Here is a 13,522-nt window from a genome sequence, read left to right as displayed (position 1 = left end):
TACCTCTTCCCTATTTCTAACCCAAAATTTGTTCTTGCTTTACTCTTTTGGAAGATTTTTTAAATTTATCTTCCTTCTCATTTATTTGAATTTGTCATTTCTGTTTCCATATTTTTAATTGCCAAGAGCACTTTTTGTTCTCCAAATATTCTTTTTTATTGTGACCTATTCTTATTTCATGAATGGATCACCTTCTCTCTGTTTCTCTCAATCTATCAATTAATTGGTGATGGCAGGTTTCCCTCCCCCTCCTGACCCCAACCTTCATAAATTCTTTCCTCAAGGTGTTTTTTTATATTTGTTTGTTTTGGTCTATTTCATAGAAAGAGGTGTTTCTCAAATGTCTGCTGATCATTGGTACATTGGTGCTCCGTTCATATTTATGAATGAAACACTAAGAAGTTTAGGATAGAATTTAGAATTTTAGAACAGGATAGAATAGAATAGAATTCTGTACACATAAGTACAACTGGTCAATCATGGACTTCATTACAGCTGCTCAGAATATTCAGGGAAGATTGTATGTAAAGCCTCTCTTAGTTTCCCATTTCTAGAATGATAGTCCCACAGTACCGGATGTCTTCCTTTAGAGACACTGGGCTTACCTATAGTTTATCTATCGCTTTCTGCCTACTAAGAAAGGACACTTCACTCAGCCACACAGCTCAAATGTGAATGGAGAGATTTAATTGCTTCTTAGAAGACCTTAAACAAATCACATTGTTTTAACCAAAATTTCATGTTTCAGCATTCTACAAAATTTTATAGGATTCTACAATGTTTTATATTATCTTCTTTCTACTAAAAATTTTGATAGTATTCCATGGTCTAGGTTGATCATAAGTAACTGAAAATTATGTTATAAACAATATCAATAGGATAGTTTCTTTAAAAGTCTTGAGTCCTAAATCGTAGGTGCTGAAGTGTTTTTATATACCGAATCACGCATCTCTCCCAGCCATAGAGAACTCACTTATCTTCAGTAGGAAAACAATTAAATGTTCAAATTAAAATTTGCTAATGAACAGAAATCAAGATAATGAATGTCTTTGTTTTTTAAATCTTTTGGTACACACACATAAAATATCACAAATATATCTTGACACACCATTTATTTGATGTAGATTATCTATTAATGACCACATGATCATAATTTATTTGCACTTAAAAAGACTTTCAGGATTGATTTAATAGGTATAAATTATAATTTAATTAAAAGATCTTATCAAACTAGGTATGTTTGAATGACCCAAAGTAATATTCATCTTAGATGAACATTTCTCTAATCCCATTAATTATCACACATTCAAATTAAATGATTCAAATAAATAGCTTAGTATCAAGTCTCTCAGACTAACTACAGTGTCATATATTATAAAATTGCATGTCCAATAAATTTCTAGATGTATTGTCAGCCATGTAATTATAACTTTGTCCTCAAATTTCTCATAAAGTAACACAACAATTCTAATGTTTGCTTAATTTTATTACCTGTATAATGTAAATTTTTTTCTTGGTAGAGGAATAAAAAACAAAACAATCTTGCTACCTCTAGACTCTTTGGTCAGACAAATTAGTTTTTACAATTCCACATTTTAAAATAGCATTAAATACACCTATGAAGTGAGTTGGTAGAAATTAAACAAAAACAAATTAATATTGCCTTTTGTAATAACAAGTATAAAGTGCTTTCTAATTCAGAATTAATGTAATTATCATGTAAGAGCAGTTTTAAATATACTTACATTTTTTCCTATATGCTAATCCCTACTCCTGTAATATTTAATTCTGGCAATTTGTTAGCTGCTTTTATTATTCATACACAATCAACTTATATTCATGTTAGAAATATTATCCCAATATTATATACATTATATATATAAAATCATTTATGTCTTATAAAGTGCAGATTAAATTACAATAAAAGTAAATTTATATAATTGGATCTTAAGGCATTTTAAAGAACAGCAGTGTCTCGGTTATGATAGATTAATCATTATATAGATGTTGTACAGTCAACAAAAAGTGAATCTGTAAGAGTTTCCATTTTTATATTCTTACACAGTGTCTGTCATGCAGTAGCAAATAAACAAATTTTGTAAAATCCCTAACTATCATAATTAAATGTTTTAAATCAAGAAAGAAGAAATCAATTATTGCACTGATTATGTAAGTAAATGTGTCAATTTCCTTTATAGGAATATCATTACCACTTATTAAATTCTCATATCCAAATTTTTTCTGGACAAAATACATGGAAGTATGTGCTCAATATGTATATAAATATGACAAATACGGCTTTTAGATTTCAGACAACAAAGTGCAGGACTGTAATATCTGGAAATATGGAAAAAAGTGATGGCTATGATATTATTTTTTTCCAGAAGAACTTCTAGACTGCAGTATATGGCTGTGAACCCAAACAAAGCAAACAGTCTGTCTGAGGAGAAAAGATAGAAAGTAGATTTGGATATTACCAAGGTGTCTGGAGATTAAAGACAGGGTACTGGAATAAATGGGGTTGTGCATCAAAAGAAATATGCATTGGAGTGTTAGAACAATTGTGTCTTTTCTTGACACAAAATTCTAATGAAGAATACTTTTTCATCATTAAATTAGGATTAAAAAAATGTTTTTTACTTCCTTAATCTAGCCTGTGGTGGTAAATTATTTTTAAAAAACTGATAAAAACTGAAGTATCAATAAGACGTTATGAAATAACCATGTGTTTATATTTTCTCTTATTTTTATATATTTTCAGATTACAGCTGACTTTGAAATATCACACATTGTAGTATGTTTCTACTTATTACTAGTGAGGAGTATGTACCTCTTGCCAGATGCTGCTCATCTGCAGATTGTATGATACCTGGATAGACCCATAACCTATAATTCATTGAGTTAGATGAGAATGCTAATCACATGTTATGTAGTTATAAAAGAGTCTAAATGCTTACTCTCAATTTATGTACTTATTGTTGGGGTGGCTCAGTAGCAGTTTAGGCAGAGCACTAGTCCATGGACCGTATTTTAGATTTCAGTAGATGAGAAATACAGGCACAATATATATAGGAATGACAAAACAAACTATTTTTTTTGAAATACACAACAATTCTTTTTGTATAAGTACAGTTATAACATGATTATATGAAATAGGAATTTCATTTTTCAGCTTTATTTCCTGAAAACACACTTAAATGATGTACCACTGTGAAAGGTTACATGGATTTTAAAAAGTGGCTTGGAATTTAAATTGTGTGTTAGAATATGTTTGGATGGTGCTGTTGCAATAACACAAAAACATTCTGGGATAGTACTCAGATTAAGGAGCTTGTATTTCCTTCATCAAGAAAGTATTGTTGTAACAATAAAAGTCAGTTAAACCAAATAGTGAGTTTAATAACAGAATACAAAAGTGTGGATTAAATAAATTCTATTTCAGTAAATTAGGGAATATTCTCTGTGTTATTTAATCATATGGAAGCTGATCAAAACAACCACCACTACACAGTGAGATGCAATGGTAGCTGAAGGAAAAAGTCTATGGAGATCTGCTTTTGGCATTTCTACAAAATCAGAAATCAATTTAGTACTATGTTTTTAAAGACATAAATTGCACACTGACTTGCTTAGTTGTCTGTTGTTTTGGATATTTTTAATGATAACAATATTCGCAAATGAGAAAAAAATTCAGTATGTTTTGCAATGGCAGAATCAGATGGCAACAATGAAAGTTGGAATCTGGGAAGAACAGAAGTTCTACAGATTGTTATATATGACATGTTTCATAATGTAACAATAATTTTATTGAAGTAGGTAAAATTCATGTTATTGTACATCTAACAAAAGTTATTACTTGACACCTTAGAAATTTAATAGAAATATTTCAAATCTATATCATAAGTATATTTAGATAGGAAATCTATATCATAAGTATATTTAGATAGGAAATCAATGTATTTGCAATTCATTTCTTTTATTAAAAATAGTTTAAACTTATTTAAAACTTTACAGGATAATTTATTGGAAATGGCCATTGATTAAGAATTAAGAATATATTTTGAATGTATAGAATCCCTGAACTTATTTTGGGATAAAATTTTTAAATGAATGCTGTGAAATTTATTTAAACTAACTTCTTTAATTTGGTTTATTTACTCTTTACCTTATTTAAGATAAATGAAATAGGTTAGGTATACACTGTTCCCCCAAAATAGTGGTGGCAACCCAACTTAGATCAGATAAATTGACAAGTTGATAAACAGAAAGCCAGCTTACTTTTCACATTAAGTATTTTAAACATTGATATACATGGTGTTTGTTTAAAATATGTGTATAGGGATATAATAATGGTATATCATCAGTTATTGCTACAATTACAATGTAAAACAGACTTCCCTAATACCTAGTGGCTTAAAACAATAAAATGTTTATTCTTGCTCATGAATTTGAGTTCAGTTTATTAGATATTAAAAATAAGCTATATGCAAAGATGGTGGCATGAGAGGTGAGACAGAGGCTTCCTCCTAAAACTGTATATAATATGAAAATATAATTAATACAACTAACCCTGAGAGAGCAACATGAAAGAGGACTGCACCAGACTGCATAAACCTAGAGAAAAGAGCAGATTCACGGAACAGGGTAATGTACCAAAGTGGTGGCCCAGCAGGACCCAAGCCCCTCCCCCACACCAGCTCACCAGGGGGAGGAACAGAAACGGATCAGGGAGGGAGTGGACACCTGGGATTGCTGAATACCTAGTGCTGGAGATCTGCTCTGGGAGCACAAACCTATATTTCATGGTGCTTTCATCATACTCTCATCATTATGGGGTTGGAAATCTGGGACAGGTGCAGTTCCTGGGAGACTGGGATTCCGGCTGCTTGTGGAAATCAGGGATCCATATCTGGCTGCTCTGGGACAAAAGCTTATACCTGTGTGCTCAGCCCACTGGTTCAGGCAGTGGAGGCAGGCATTGCAGCCAGGGAGCAGGACTCTTTCCTACCCCCAGGCACCAATACTGATCCCCTGTGATCTCCAACATTGCTTCAGGGGCTGAGCAGCACCAAAGAGTAGAGCTACTGGACACTAGAGGGTACCATATACAAATATGAAATGCCAAAGGAACCTGGCCCAAAGTAAAATTATTAATACAACTCCAGAGAAATATTTAAATGAAATATACCTTGTGACTCTTCTACAAATGGGGTTCAAAATAAAAATCATTAACATGCTCATGGAGATACAGAAAGATATTCAAGAAGTCAGGAATGAACTCCGGTCGAAGATCCAATTGTTGAAGCGCACAATGGAGGGTATTAAAAGCAGGTTGTATACAGTGGAGGAGACAATAAATGAAAAAGAAACTAGAGAAGAGGAATACAAAGAAGCTGAGGCACAAAGAGAAAAAAGGATCTCTAAGAATGAAAGAATATTAAGAGAACTGTGTGATCAATCCAAACAGAACAATATTCGCATTATAGGGATACCAGAAGAAGAAGAGAGAAAGGGGTAGAAAGTGTCTCTGAGGAGGTAGTTGCTGAAAATTTTCCCAGTCTGGGGAAGGAGATAGTCTATCAGGTCATGGAGGTGCACAGATCTCCCAACATAAGGGACCCAAGGAGGACAACATCAAGACATATAGTAATTAAAATGGCAGAGATTGAGGATAAAGACAGACTATTAAAAGCAGCCAGAGAGAGAAATAAGATCACATACAAAGGAAAGCCCATCAGGCTAACATCAGACTTCTCAGCAGAAACCTTACATGCCAGAAGGGAGAGGCATGATGTATTTAGTGCCATGAAGCAGAAGGGCCTGGAACCAAGATTACTTTATCCTGCAAGATTATCATTTAAATTTGAAGGAGGGATTAAACAAATTCCAGATAAGCAAAAGCTGAGAGAATTTACCTCCTGCAAATCATCTCTACAATATATTTTGGAGGGACTGCTATAGATGGAAGTGTTCTTAAGGTTTAAAAGCTGTCACTAGAGGTAATAAAACCATAGTAAAGAAAGTAGAATAGCTAATTACTAAGCAAGTGTAAAATTAAATTAACTATCTCCAGAGTCAATCAGGGGATGATGAACAGTACAGAATATGATACTTAATATATAAAGAATAGAGAAAAAGAAAAGAATATTTAGATAGTGTTTGTAATAGCATATGAAGTGAGTTAAGTTAGACTCTTAGATAGTAAGGAAGTTAAACTTGAACGTTTGATAACCACTAATCTAAAGTCTGCGATGGCAATAAGTACATACCTATCAATAATAAACCTAAATGTAAATCAACTGAATGAACCAATCAAAAGACATAGAGTCTCTGAATGTATAAAAAAACAAGACCCATCTATGTGCTGCCTACAAGAGACTCACTTTAAACAAAAAGACATACATAGACTAAAAGTGAAGGGATGGAAAAAGATACTTCATGCAACTAAAAGAGAGAAAAAAGCAGGAGTTGCATTACTTGTATCAGACAAAATAGACTTCAAAACAAAGAAAGTCACAAGAGACAAAGAAACACATTACATAATGATAAAGGGGTCAAGCCAACAAGAAGATATAACCATTATAAATATTTATGCTCCCAACACAGGAGCACCTACATATGTGAAATGAATACTAAATGAATTAAAAGGGGAAATAGAATGCAATGTATTCATTCTAGGAGACTTCAACACTCCACTCACTCTGAAGGACAGGTCAACCAGACAGAAAATAAGTAAGGACACACAGGCACTGAACATCACATTAGAACAAATGGGCATAACAGACATCTGCAGAACTCTACACCCAAACACAGCAGAATACACATTCTTCTCAAGGGCACATGGAACATTTTCAAGAATAGATCATATACTAGGACACAAAAAGAGCATCAGAAAATCCAAACAGATTGAAATTGTACCAACCAGTTTCTCAGACCACAAAGGTATGAAACTAGATATAAATTATCCAAAGAAAATGAAAAATCTCACAAATACATGGAGGCATCAGAACACGCTCCTAAATAACCAATGGATCAATGACCAAATAACAACGGAGATCAAGCAATATATGGAGACAAATGACAACAACAATTCAACACCACAACATATGTGGGACACAGCCAAGGCCATGCTAAGAGGAAAGTATATTGCAATACAGGCCTACCTCAGGAAAGAAGAACAATTCCATATAAGCGTCTAAACTCACATTTAATGAAACTAGAAAAAGAAGAACAAGTGAGGCCCAAAGTCAGGAGAAGGAGGGACATAATAAAGATTAGAGCAGAAATAAATAAAATTGAGAAGAATAAAACAATAGAAAGAATCAGTGAGAGCAAGAGGTGGTTCTTTGAGAAAATGAACAAAATAGATAAACCCCCTAACTAGACTTATCAAGAAAAAAGAGAATATACACACATAAACAGAATCAGAAATGAGAAAGGAAAAATCACTACGGACACCATAGAAATACAAAGAATTATTAGAGAATACTATGAAAAATTATATACTAACAAACTGGATAACCTAGAAGAAATGGACAACTTTCTAGAAAAATGCTACCTTCCAAGCTGACCAAGGAAGAAAGAGAAAATCTGAACAGACCAATTACCAGCAATGAAATAAAACTGGTAACCAAAAAACTACCTAAGAACAAAACTCCTGGACCAGATGACTTCACTGCAGAATTTTGTCAAACATTTAGGGAAGACCTAGTACCCATCTTCCTTTTTCCAAAGAGTAGAAGAGGAGGAGGGAATACTTCCAAACTCATTCTATGAGACCAGCATCACTCGAATACCAAAACCATGCAAAGACATCACACAAAAAAAATTACAGACCAGTATCCCTGATGAACATAGATGCAAAAATACTCAACAAAATATTAGCAAACCAAATTCAACAATACATCAAAAAGATCATCCATTATGATCAAGTGGGATTTATTCCAGGGATGTAAGGATGGTACAACATTTGAAAATCCATCAACATCATCCACCACATCAACATAAAGAAGGACAAAATCCACATGATCAACCTCATAGATGCTGAAAAAGCATTTGACAAAGTTCAACATCCATTCATGATAAAAAATCTCAACAAAATGGGTATAGAAGGCAAGTACCTCAACATAATAAAGACCATATATACGAAACCCCCAGTCAACATTATACTTAACAGCGAGAAGCTGAAAGTTTTTCCTTTAAGATTGGGAACAAGACAAGGATGCCCACTTTACCCACTTGTATTCAACATAGTACTGGAGGTCCTAGCCATGGCAATCAGACAACACAAAGAATAAAAGGCATCCAGATTGGCAAGGAAGAAGTCAAACTGTCCCTCTTTGCAGATGACATAATATTGTACATTAAAAACCCTAAAGAATCCACCCCTAAACTACTAGATCTAAGATCTGAATTCAGAAAAATTGCAGAATAAAAAGTTAATACACAGAAATCTGTGGCATTCCCATACACTAAAAATAAACCAGCAGAGAGGGAAATCAGGAAAACAATTCCATTCACAATTGCATCAAAAAGAATAAAATACCTAGGAATAAACTTAACTAAGGAAGTGAAAGACCTATACCCTGAAAACTACAAGACCCTCTTAAAAGAAATTAAAGAAGGCACCAATAAATGGAAACACATCCCATGCTCACGGATAGGAAGAATTAATATTGTCAAAAGAGCCATCCTGCCTAAAGTAATCTATAGATTCAATGCAATTCCTATCAAAATACCAATAGCATTCTTCAATGAACTAGAGAAAATCATTATAAAATTCATATGGAACCACAAAAGACCCTGAATAGCCAAAGCAATTCTGAGAAGGAAGAATAAAGCTAGGGGCATTATTCTCCCCAACTTAAACCTCTACTACAAAGCCACAATAATCAAGAAAATTTGGTACTGGCACAAGAACAGACCCATAGACCAATGGAATAGACTAGAAAGCCCTGATATAAACCCAACCATATATGGTCAATTAATATATGATAAAGGAGCCATGGATATACAATGGGGAAACGATAGCCTCTTCAACAGCTGGTGTTAGCAAAACTGGACAGCTACATCTAAGAGAATGAAACTGGACTATTGTTTAACCCCATACAAAAAAGTAAACTCAAAATGGATCAAAGACATGAACGTAAGTCATGAAACCATAAAACTCTTAGAAGACAACACAGGCAAACATCTTCTGAATATAAGCATGAGCAAGTTCTTCCTGAATGCATCTCTTCAAGCAAGGGAAACAAAAGCAAAAATGAACTCATGGGACTACATCAAATTAAAAAGTTTCTGTACAGCAAAGGATACCATCAACAGAAAAAAAAGGAATCCTACAGTATGGGAGAATATGTTTGTAAATGACGTATCTGACAAGGGGTTAACATCCAAAATATATAAAGAACTTACATGCTTCATCACCCAAAAAGCAAATAACCCAATTAACAAATTAGCAGAGGATATGGCGAGACAATTCTCCAAAGAAGAAATTCAGATGGACAACAGACACATGAAAAAATGCTCATCATTACTAATCATCAGGGAAATGCAAATTAAAACCACAATGAGATAACACCTCACACCAGTAAGGATGGCCAGCATCAAAAAGACTAAGAACAACAAATGCTGGTGAGGATGCAGAGAAAACGGAACCTTCCTACACTGCTGGTGGGAATGTAAGCTAGTTCAACCATTGTGGAAAGCAATATGGAGGTTCCTCAAAAAACTAAAAATAGAAATACCATTTGACCTGGGAATCCCACTCCTTGGAATTTACCCAAAGAATACAACTTTTCAGATTCAAAAAGACACATGCACCCCTATGTTTATTGCAGCACTTTTTACAGTAGCCAAGATATGGAAGCAACCTAAGTGTCCATCAGTAAATGAAAGGATAAAGAAGATGTGGTACACATACAAAAAGGAATACTATTTAGCACTAAGAAAGAAACAGATTCTACCATTTGCAACAACATTGATGGAGCTAGAGGGTATTATGCTCAGTGAAATAAGCCAGGCAGAGAAAGACAAATACCAAATAATTTCTCTCATTTGTGGAGTATAACAAAGCAGAACTGAAGGAACAAAGTAGCAGCAGACTCAGAGACTCCAAGAATTAACTATGGGTTACCAAAGAGGAGGGGTGTGGGTGGGTGGGTGGGGAGGGAGGGAGAAGGGAATTGAGGGGTATTATGTTTAGTTCACATGGTGTGGGGGGTCACAGGGAGAACAGTGTAGCACAGAGAAGGGACATAGTGAATCTATGGCTTCTTACTACACTGATGGATAGTGACTGCACTGGGGTATGGGTGGGGACCTGATAATATGGGTAAATGTAGTAACCACATTGTTTTTCGTGTGAAATCTTCATAAGAGTGTATATCAATCATACCTTAATAAAAATAAGTAAAATAAATAAATAAATAAGCTATGTGCCAGATATGGTCTATGAGGTCCTGGCTCAGCTAGACCAATTATTTTAAAGAGCAATACTAGTACAGGAGGAAGCCCAAATAAAACATAGAAACTAGGGCACATAATAGGACAGAATTAGCACACTTACAAAAATAACTCTGTCAAGAGCCAGAACCATCAGACATTCAACGACTCCTAAATCTATATCAGGAAGCAATAGAAATTGTGTTTCTAGCAGCACCAAAGTAAAACTGCAATATTTTATCAAGAATTAAGGTCAATGTCTGTGAATGAGAAAGTTTCTAAACCTTTTTAAGACAGATGTTTGAAGCATAAATCAGTTTCTGTGTAACCTAGGGAACCCAGGCCTTGGAAAAAATATATCAGATATGATCAAAGTAGTCACTATATTAAGCATGATTAAATGAATGTATCAACAAAGCCTAATTGGATATTCAGAAATTTTATATATGTGGGAAACAGCAAGCTTCAATTAAGGAAATACAATGAAGTCCATAGAACTACCAGAAGAAAAAAATAAAAATAAACAGCTCTGTGTAGCACAATAGCTATTAAAGATGGTGCAAGCTTAATGTATGCATGGGAAAGATTCTGATGGAAGGCAGAGACAGGAGATAAGCTTTATGATTAATTTTCCAAAAAAGCTGAGATATAAACAGTATAGTAAGAACAGGAAGGATTCCATCTTAAAGCTAAGATTCCATTTAAAAAACCAGTTAGTTAGAAAGTAAGATTCCTAACATATGCTTTAGCAAACAGACAATAACTCAATCCACCTTGGCGCCAGGGCTAGCGGTCTTGATCGGTGTGTTCCCAGAGGGAAGCTTCTATCCTGGAGGGGAACTGACCAATTTCTTGTGCTGTTAGTTTTGCAGAATTATCTGGAGGACTGATAATAGAAGAGATTTAATGTCTCTCATCAGAGAAAAGCATTTTGAGACCACTTTACAAATCTATACCACCAGACCCTTTGAAAAGTCCTTAAAAGAGGGACCCCCCATCCTTTTAGTGCACCTCATCTGTGAAACCACTGGCACTTTTTCTCTAGTGTGTAAGTTTAAATAAAGCTTTTTCACTGCTCAACTTAATTGTGTTTTGCCTCTCTGTACTCTTCTAGTGATAAGCGTCTTTGTTTCTTTGCTATTTCATTTTATTTCTAAGTCATCAGTTAGTCTCTGCTTTACTCCTGATGAGCAGGGAGGGGCTGATGACAGCCCAGATTCAGACCTGCAAATTCCCTTTGCCTGGGTGCCCCGGACGGAATCTCAACTGCAGGACCCTGCCTGAAAATCTTCCTTTGAGAAATTCTCAAAACATAATCTCGGCCCATCCCATGCTCTATCACTCCCCCAAATCCTGGGGTGGTAGGTGCTAGCCCCCACGCAGTGCAGATCCAAGCAGACACGGGATGTCAAGTGACCCGGGCTTTAAGAGACAGCAAGGGAATCTGCCCTATACCAAGAAAATGTTTAACAAACTTTCCCTCTGCACCTTTGCATTTTCCTGCTCTCAGCTGCCTGAAAGGCTGCTGCCATTCATTTCTACTCTTGCTTTAATAAATTCCTTCCTACACTCTTCCTATCTGCTTGAGGATTCTTTCTCATTCAGAGTCAAGAACCCTTCCCCCATCCAGGTTGAGGTTTCACCTGGTGCACAGGGAGAGACCTCCCCAAATGCAACTTCCTGGCAGCAATGCCATAGAATAAAAACTATGCTTTTAAAGCTAAGCTTGAGAAACAGAAGAAAAATGAACAGAATAAGTATATTCTATGAGGTATTTTTTTATTTTTATAATAAGTTGGATAGAGAAGCTACTTAGATGTTGTTAGAAAAAAGCATCTCCAAAGAGGGAATGGACTGAATGTCCACAGGCAATAATGTTTAAAATGTTAGGAAATGATAGGAATTTATTAAGTGGATTATAAAATGATGGATTCAGGTTGTGAGATTGCCTGCAAGACACTATAAAGAAATAGGCACTTAAACAAATGAATATTACCAATTGGCAATGAATATTAGTAGAACTGATATGCAAAATATAAGGGAGAAAAAAATCTAATAGGTCCATGAAGGCAGCAGGGTAGAGCAGATGGAAACTCTCCAGCTCAGTTTAAAATGTAAATATCCTCCAATATTAAGTAGTAAAGGACTTAAGGAAATAGTAAAATAATACAGGATGTCTAGAAGATGTAATCAAATTCATGGTATCACAATATAATTCAAAATTGTAGCTTGTTGACAAAAAGCTTCTGTGATATGGAGAATTGTCATAGACTTCAGAAATGTTAAAAAACTGTACCAATGTTAGGCAGGAAAATAGATATGAGCAGGGTGGGAAGATAAAAAGGCCAGGAAAATCCACTAAAAAGACACAGAGTTAATCAATTAAAAACTCAAAAAGCCAAGAGTAATTTAGCCTGGAATGTTTGAATATTCCCCAGAGAAAGCATAGCCCATGTCTGTATTGTGTTAATCATGCAGGCCCAGCTAATTTTTTAACTTTACCTATATGCTGTTTTTTTCTCTTCCCCCACTAATCAAGTAGCTTGTAACCTAAGCAACTAATTTAGCATGCAGGCCCAGTTGTAAACAACATAGTAAAGGCAGGAAGGATTCCATCTTAAAGATTGTATTTTAATACCCAGGAAGTTAAGAAGTAAGATTCCTAACTTACTCTTTAGCAGAGAATAGCTCAGCCCACCTTGGGGGCTGAGCAGGCAGCCTTGTTTGAAATGCTCCCAGACCAAGATGCAGGTATTCTAGGGAGAAACCAGAGTAGGAAGTTTCTTGTGTTAAGTCAATTTTAAATATTCAGAGACCACTTAAAAAATCTGCACCCCTAGCCCTTAGTCACATTCCTAAAGAATACTTAAAAGGGGGAAATCCCAAACTTTTGGGGCTTTCCTCTCTCTGAGGTCGCCTTCACTGTCTGAGTGTGTAAGCTTTTAGTCTTAAACTTTCTCCCTCCAACCTTCCAGGGGGCTTCTCTCTGAGGTTGCCTGCTGCACTTTTTCTCTCTTTAAGTAACTTTTAATAAAACTTTACTTTGCTTCACTATTGTGTCTCTGCCCTTCAATTCTTT

This window comes from Manis javanica, chromosome 3 (genome assembly GCF_040802235.1).
Source record: "Manis javanica isolate MJ-LG chromosome 3, MJ_LKY, whole genome shotgun sequence".
Taxonomy (NCBI): Eukaryota; Metazoa; Chordata; class Mammalia; order Pholidota; family Manidae; genus Manis; species Manis javanica.
The sequence above is the reverse complement of the archived record's forward strand: the minus strand, read 5'-3'. Positions refer to the sequence as shown.